Genomic DNA, 9,115 nt, shown 5'->3' on the forward strand with positions numbered 1-9,115 from the left:
TTCTACCTCTGTGCTGTCTGAGCTGGATGAACTTAAAACTGCTCCTGGCTTCAGAAAGCCAGAAGTGTTTGTTACTGCCACGGCTAATACATGATTCAGTTCAGACCGGAAAGTGTGCGCCGACTATTCAAGGAGACACAAGAGAATAGTGTTTTACGGACGCAATTTTCGTCAAGTCTTGGAGCTAAACGTAAGTTTTCTTAAGCAAGTTCTACCGGCTGAGGACGCCCAGCGCGTAAGCCCTGGAGATGTTCTGTGCAAGAACTGCTACACAATGTTCTTGGGTCAGATTGAAGAACATAAGCCAGGACAGGAAATGTTGTCATCAAGCTCATCGTCATCATCCCTGAAACCAGCGGACAGATCACTCGTTGACGAGGAAGCCCTGGTCCAAGGAGTGTCTGAAGCAATTGATGCTGCCGAAGTAAGTGTGACACCACCTAAACTCCCTTCTAGCGTGACCCCACGAGGTCGTACCGGCTATGTTAAGCGAAAAAAATCCGAGATAACCGCGGACTTCAAAAAGAAAATTGGTCGTAAACTAAGTGACGTGTACGGAGAACCTACGGGCACAGACAAAGAAGATCCATGCTCCTCGTGCTCCGACTGGGTCAGCAATTTACGAGCAGCCTACGTCAAGAGCGCGTCGCAGGTAGAACGCTACCGCCTCTTAACTCTCTTTCCATCTAGCGTCAAAAAGAAAGATATCCTGAAAGCAATTCCTGAAGTGACGAAGCATGCTTTGGACCAATCAAGAAAGCTGAAAAAAAAATGGGGGTCTGGGTGTCACCTGACCCATACCAAGGACATGCTCTCAACGAAAATGATGTCGCTCTTGCGTTGACTTACTACACATCAGATGCGAAAGACCGCTCAAGACAAAGCCCGAACAAGAAGGATGCCGTAAGGCTTTTTATTGATGGTCAGGAAGTCTTAGTCACGAAGCGATTTATGACGAGATCTATTAGGGAAGCCTACAACGAATTCGAGGCGGCCAATCCCGAGTCAAAAATGGGCCTAACAAAATTTTATTCTCTTCGGCCCAAGTGGGTTAAGAAACACCCTGTACATGAAGAGTGTGTGTGTGTATGCTCCGCCAACTTCATACTCTGTCTGACATCTCTGTCAAATGCGGCGGGGAAGACCATGACCTTTGAAGACGTCCAGAAAATTTTTCTTTGTGAAAATCCTTCCCAAAACTGCTTCTTGCTGAGGTGTGAAGCCTGTTCGAACCGGAAGGACATATCCCTCGAGATGCTAGGGATGAGCGCTGAAGATGAACTGGAGTTGGCACTGTGGGAATATGGTGGCCAGTTGGTGAAACAACATTTGGAGGCCACTGCTTTTCTTAACGGACTCAACAAGTGGACGAAGAAATACATACCCCACTATTATATTCGGCGCGCACAACAGAGAGCAATATGGCTTGAAAAAGCAAATGTGAAGCCACGTGTCGTAGTCCGCCGAAAACTGGAGTATTGTGCTCCAACGTGCAGTGCAGGGATACCACTGGAAAAATAAGATGGTGACAATCTTCACCTGCGTTGCGACGACCACGAAGGGAACACGAAGTTTCGGCGTCGTGAGTGACGATACCTGTCATGATTCTGCACACGCGCTCTTTGCGCTCACAATGATTGAAGACAGGCTCGAGGAACTCTTGCCCGCTTTTTTGGAGCTAACCTATGTTTCGGACGGCGCTCCAAGCCATTTCAAAAATCGGCACCAATTACACGAATTTCAGAAGAAGTTTGGTGTCAGCAGGTGGATCTACTCGGCGTCAGGGCACGGCAAAAGCGATGGAGTGGGTGGTGTGCTGAAGCATCATGCGTCCCTGCATAACTTGAAAACAACTGAGCTGAGCTCCATAACTAACGCGCGTACGTTCGTTGAAGCTCTCGGCCAGAAAATCAAGGGGATAACGCTTCTCTTCATCGACCAGGAGGAGCTGTCCCGTTATCGGGAGCTTAAAAGGAAGGGGTGGGAGAAGGTAACCCGATCGAAAGGCATCCAATCTTCTCATGTGTGGAGCAAAGCAATGGGGGAAGGGGGAGGTGATGTGGTCCTAGAAAGAGTTTACCAAACCCCAGAATAGACATAGCTAAATGGTGGGACCGTGAAAAGGCCGGACCGTTTCAACAGTGCGTTCATCCTTGTCCCCCTGTGAGTGCGCGCTGTGTGATCAGACGACGCGCCATAGACTTTGACACTGAACTGACTGCAATTTGGACAAAGCGAAAACTGGCTCAGAATCGCATCAACCTCTTGTCTCGAAATGTGCTACGTCGAAAGATGACTATCCCTATCCCAGCTGTTTATCACTGTTTTTGTGTGAGCAGCGCCGTGTAGTATTGAAAAGGTACTGCGTCGTCTATCCGTAAACCAGACGGAATTTGGCGGTGTTCAATCCGTTTTAAAGTTTATATTTGTATTAACTTTGAGTGTATTTTATGTTAATTAGGAGTATATGAGACATTTGGTCAACACATTTTGATATATTTTATGAAATGAACATGTTTAGGCTACAACATGAAATATTACTTCCCTTCTCTGGTTACGTGTCGCATCTTGAGTTTAAATTCCGAACTTTATATTTAATTGTCATATTTTCTTATGTCAAACAGATATGCAGTGCATATACATATGTGCGATTTAGTATCTGACGCTTAGAAAGTACAGTCTATTTTGTGCACATACGGGCTCTTTCGTAAAATAACGAGCATTTCGTGGCGTGTAACGCTTCAAATGCGTTAGTCATGTGTTTAGGTTTCATTTCTATTTGCAGTGATTCATGCCAGGTTACTTAGACTTTTCCCTCGTAACTTAAGTTTGTCCGTGAGTTTAGATGTTACGTACTTCTCCGTCAAGCTCACACACCTTTCAAATCACCCCAGTGCCAAGTAAATAAATATTGTAAGGATAAATATTCTTACTTCACTTGCTTTTACGCTCAGATATTGTGGTAAGTACTAACATTAAATCGAAAACTTTACATTGGCCAAAATTCTGCTCAGCAAAGCGCCTGTGCGAAGTCCCGTTCAAAACGCTCATAGCACGAGATTCGAGTCTTAATAGCGGCCATACAAACAATATATTACTATTTCTGTTGGTAGTTCCCGGTAGACTACTATATTAACTAACTGTGAACAAAAAATGAAAAAAATAAAAAGTGGGGTTTTTTAGAAAATCAACTCCAAACTTGCTAGTTTTTCGAAATATTCGTTTTTCAGGCACATGTAGCGCATTATATACTTGTGGAAAAATATTGAAATTATACTCAAAAGAAAGAGCATAATTGGTGCTTTTCGGTGATATAAAGATCATAAAAATATGTTGATTAGGTCACACAGCACAACTTCCTGAACTTCGTCAAATATCGTCACAGAGAGGCGGTTTGACAAATAAAAAAAAATCATTAAGAATGTTATGACCTAGACGCTTAATTAGCATGAAAAAGCCTATGGATAGAATGTTCCCAAAAAGTTATATTGACGTAGCGTAAAAATTAGGGAAAAGGGATGGAGTGAAATATGGCACCTCCGATAGGCTGGAAAAACATCAATGTCCACCTTGACCGCTTCAATGGTCCATAACTTAAGAACAAAAAATCCGACGAAATAACCGTTTGCGTCTTCTTTTATTATAGGAAATGCCCCAAAACATATATTTTTTTCGTTAAAATTAAAAATTCGACCCTAAATCCGTGCCTGAGTTGAGATGAAATCACCCATATATATATATATATATATATATATGGGTGGTTTCATCTCAAATCGTGCAGGCAAAAAGGGTCGAATCTTTAATTTCGATGAAAAAAATATATGTTATGGCGCCGTTTCTAAAACCGCAGTCGACACAAACCGCAAGTTCGTCCGATTTTTTGTTCTCGACTTATGAATTTTTAAATAGGCCGCGGCGAAAAGCAGTGTTTTTCACACCCGTCGGGGGTCGGATGTTTCGCTTGCTCTTCCGCCATGGATTTTCAGTCCACATTATATTATCTTTTTGGAAGCCCTCAGTGGACACATTTAAAAGGCTCCAATACCATGAAATAATTTTAGGCCTTTTGCTTTTTTTCTCTAAAAATGTCAAAACGCCTCCTCGGTCAATTGTTGACGAACTTTGACAATTAATTACTGGCGATCTACTTGGGTTACACCGATATTTTTTATGTCAACGGAGAGCCCAAAACACGCTCTTTCTATTTATTACAAAATGTTTTGATTGTATTAAATATCATTTGCGGTATGTTTACGTTTATATTATGCAAAAACCAAAAAAGTACCATTTTTGAAATTGATTTTCTCAAAAAACCCATTTGTTATTTTTTTATTTTTTGTTCAAATGTAGATATGATAGTTGTCTACACGAAAATAAAGCCTAGAAAGTGTATATTTTGTTTGCATGTTTTATATTTAGGCCTCAATATCGGAAAAAGACGTCTTTGTTTTGCAAGACCTAAGTCAGACATTGCGACCCATGCGTCTCTATGAATTGTGAAAAAGTTTTCTTGAATTTTCTTCTGCATTTTGTAATCAATTATACACGAATTTTGTGGTATTGAATATTTATGTATGTTTTGATAAGAGCGGGAACCATGAAATACATATCTAACCAAATCAGCAGGCCTAGTAGACTTTCAATAACCAAAAGGCACAGACGTTGTATTGTTTCGATTTATAAACCTTTCAAAGTAAACTAGCACGACTAGCTATTAGCTGTCATTTTACTAAGACAAAGAAAGTCACCACATCGTCGATATATTATATTGCCGCGCGCCAAGTAGGCAGCGCGGCCGTAGCCTAACGGTTATCGCGCTTGCCTCCCACGCGAATGGCCAGGGTTCGATTCCTGGCCGTGGCTACGCATTTTTGTTTACACTGTAATGTGATGTTCTAGTGAATTCGAGAACCGTCTAGCTTATTCGAGGTTGGAATGTTCTACGCGTCGAACCTTCTACATCGAATGCTCCAGAAGCCAACGCGTGTACAAAAGCGGCTGCGCCTGGCAAGCAGGAGTCAGTCTCGCCCCTGCGTTCGACTCAGCTGTTACGCCGACTTCGACGCCCGCGACGCTCTGTTATTATCTTTGTTCTTCCTTTATTTTTGGCAAAAGTTCGCCACATTAAACGTTTATTACTTCCTGTTTATTTCCTTTTATTTTGGTCACCACCCGTGACATTTTGGTGGAGGTGCTGGGTAGCGCATGCCCGTGCAGCGTTCCCCTCGAAGGACCCGCAGTGCAAGTCCGATTCCCGGCTCGGTGAGAAGACCACTCACCGCAGAACCTGAAACTCGGACCAGCCGCCGCACCAAGGGAGAGGATCCTGAGTACGGTTTGCTGCTGGACAAGCCCAAGCCACAGAAGACGACGATGGCCAACCAGTCGCAAGCCCCCGCCGCTTCTCCCGTCATCTACATGCCCGTCGCACCGCGGACGGCTGCCCCCTTCCACGGTGAACTCTACGAAGACGTCGAAGACTGGATTGACCAGTATGAACGCGTTGCCCGCCACAATGGCTGGACCGACGAGCAGCGCCTGCACAACGTGTACTTCTCGCTTGAGGGGACCGCCAAGCACTGGTATGAGAACCATGAGTCCTCTTTGACGTCGTGGGACATTTTCAAGTCCGATCTGAAGGCTACGTTCGTCAACCACCACCGCCGAGAGAGAGCCGAGGATCTACTGCGAACCAGGACCCAGGGCCCCAATGAAAGCGTCACGAGCTTTGTGGAAGACGTGCTCCGCCTGAGCTCCCACGCCGACCCTCAGGCCACCGAGCGAAAGAAACTGCGCATTTTGATGCGGGGCGTGAAGGTCGACATCTTCGGAGGCCTCGTCCGCAACCCGCCGGCAACCGTCGACGCCTTCGTCAGCGAGGCGACAAACATCGAGCGCGCCCTCCAAGCGCGCGCTTCCCACTACCAGCGGCAGCCAAGCGTCATTGCAACCGCGCTGCTTAGCGGCGAAAACGCGCCTGGTGCGGACATCCGCGGAATTATCCGGGAGGTTGTCCGGGAGGAACTGCGAAGGTTGCTGCCAACCACCAGCCGTCCGCCAACCATTTCCATCGCCGAGGCTGTCCGAGAAGAAGTGCATTGGGCGCTCCAACCAGAGGTTCCCGTCACCACGGTGGCACCGGAGGAACCGACGTTGAGCTATGCCGCCATGGCCCGACGACCGCCGCAAGCTTCCCGCCAAGCCACGGCGCCGCCCCAAAGAGACGCCCCAACGCCGCAGTACCCCCGACGACAGGAAGATCAGGCGCACGTTCCCCCAGAGCGACCTACGCCGAGGAGGACAGACGTCTGGAGGACGGCCGACCGACGCCCGCTGTGTTACCACTGCGGGGAAGCTGACCATGTGTACCGCCGATGTCCATACCGACGACTCGGGCTGCGCGGATTCCACCCAAGCGACCCGCGCCCCCGGTATGGTGAACGCCCTCGGGGGATCGACGAGTACCTGCGACGACCCCAGTCTCCCGAGCCTGCGTCCCGCCGAGAATTCCGGTCGCCGTCACCGCGACGTCCAGCTTCGCCGATGCACCGACCCCGACGTCAAAGCCTATCACCCCTCGCTCCTCGCCGGGGAAACTAGGCGCTGCAACCCCTGGAGGTGGAGTTGCCGAAGACGACCGACGCCAAGATCCTCCACGAACGTCGGAGGGCCCCCACTCGAACGCTACCAGAGATCGAAACGACGCCCCTGCAACGGTGTCCAATAACCTAAATGTCGTCATTGACGGGCACGACGCATCAGCACTCGTGGACACCGGAGCAGACTACTCGGTCTTGAGTGGGAGGCTCTCCCGCCGCCTTCGAAAAGTCACCACGCCGTGGGATGGACCACAAATACGAACCGCCGGAGGGCACCTCATCACACCAGTCGGGAGATGCACTGCTCGCGTCGAGATCCACGGTGAGACGTGCCCTGTGAACTTCGTCGTTCTGCAAGAATGTTCAAGGGACGTTATCCTCGGAATGGACTTTCTCTGCGAGTATGGCGCCGTCATCGACCTCGGGGCAAACCAGCTGACGCTGCGAAAGCCTGTTTTACCGCCGGTGGAGACCAACACGACGTCAACCACAATCCGAGTTATCGCCGACCATGTGAACTTACCGCCGCGGTCGAGTGTTTTCGTCACCGTTATAACCGACGCAGCCATACACGGTGAAGCTCTTCTGGAATGCAGCGTCCAACTGCTCCTAGAAAAAGGAATTGGCGTCGCAAGAGGCGTAACGGATCTCCAAGAAGGACGTACAACTGTTCTTGCGACAAACTTCCGAGAGGAGCCGCAGCACCTGACGAAGGGTACCACTGTGGGCCACATTGAGGAGCTTCAGGCGCCAGTCGTGGTCACCGCAATCTCCGAAGAAACCTCGTCGCAGAACAGCACGCCGCCACCGCCGATCGACATTGACCCCGAGCTCCCAGCTCCTAAGCGCCGGCAACTGGTTGATCTCCTCGCTGAATACCGTGACTGTTTTGCCATGTCGTCGAAAGTTCGCCAAACACCAATGGCGAAACATCGCGTTATTACCGACGACGACGCGCTCCCTGTCCACCAGTCGCCGTATCGAGTCTCTTTAAAGGAAAGGAAAATGATTCAGGATCAAGTCCAAGAAATGCTCGACGACGACATCATTCAGCCCTCAAGAAGTCCATGGGCGTCCCCAGTCGTCCTTGTAAAGAAGAAGGACGGAACCCTGCGGTTCTGCGTGGACTATCGTCGACTGAACGCTGTGACGAAGAAGGACGTCTATCCGCTCCCCCGCATCGACGATACGTTAGACCGACTGCGCCACTCCCGATGTTTTTCGTCGATGGATCTGAAGAGTGGCTACTGGCAGATTGAAGTCGACGAACGCGACCGGGAGAAAACTGCCTTCGTCACTCCCGGCGGACTGTACGAATTCAAAGTGATGCCGTTCGGGCTTTGTACTGCGCCAGCCACCTTCCAGCGTGTCATGGACACCGTGCTGGCAGGTCTGAAATGGCAGAGTTGCCTCGTCTACCTCGACGACGTCGTGGTATCTTCACGAGATTTCGACGAGCACCTGAAACGACTTCGAGCCGTGCTTCAAGCCATCAAGACCGCCGGCCTGTCACTCAAGCCAACAAAGTGTCGATTCGCCTATGGTGAGCTTAAGTTCCTTGGCCACGTCGTGAGCAACAAAGGTGTCCTTCCTGACCCTGAGAAGACCCGCGCCGTGGCTGCATTTACGCCGCCGTCTGACAAGAAGGCCGTGAGAAGATTCCTCGGACTTTGTGCCTACTACAGACGATTTGTCCGGGACTTCGCCAAGCTGTCCGCACCGCTGACGCACCTCACGAAGGATGCCGTAAAGTTCGAATGGACAGACGAACACCAGCGGTCATTCGATGAGCTGAAACGAAGACTCCAGACGCCCCCGAATCTTGGCTATTTCGACCAGTTCGCTGATACAGAGATTCACACGGACGCCAGTAACACCGGACTTGGCGCGGTGCTTGTTCAAAGGCAGGATGGGGCAGAGCGAGTCATCGCATACGCGAGTCGGACGCTGTCTAAGGCGGAGAGGAACTACTCTACAACTGAAAAGGAGTGCCTTGCTGTCGTCTGGGCAATAACGAAGTTTCGCCCATATCTGTATGGAAGCCCTTTTCGCGTGGTCACGGACCACCGCTCGCTCTGCTGGCTCGCAAATCTGAAAGACCCCTCCGGACGCCTCGCCCGGTGGAGCCTACGACTGCAGGAGTTCGACGTGACCGTTGTGTACAAGTCCGGCCGGAAGCACCATGACGCCGACTGTCTGTCAAGAGCTCCTGTCGAGGCCGGTCCTGCCTGTATCGAAGACGACGACGATGAGTGTTTCCTCGGCGCTTTAGACGCCAGCGACATGGCAGCACTCCAACGAGACGACCCTGAACTGCGAGCGCTCATCGAGCACTTAGAGGGACAAGCGAGTTCGGTTCCCCGTGCTTTCTTTAGAATCCTGCATACATTCTCCATGCGGCGAGGGGTGCTGTACAAGGAGAACTTCGTCAACAACAACACAGCATGGCTGTTGGTTGTTCCAGCCAGCCTTCGAGACGAAATATTCCAAGGATGCCATGACGACCCAACGGCTGG

Source organism: Ixodes scapularis, unplaced genomic scaffold (assembly GCF_016920785.2).
Source record: "Ixodes scapularis isolate PalLabHiFi unplaced genomic scaffold, ASM1692078v2 PGA_scaffold3__209_contigs__length_174095766, whole genome shotgun sequence".
Taxonomy (NCBI): domain Eukaryota; kingdom Metazoa; phylum Arthropoda; class Arachnida; order Ixodida; family Ixodidae; genus Ixodes; species Ixodes scapularis.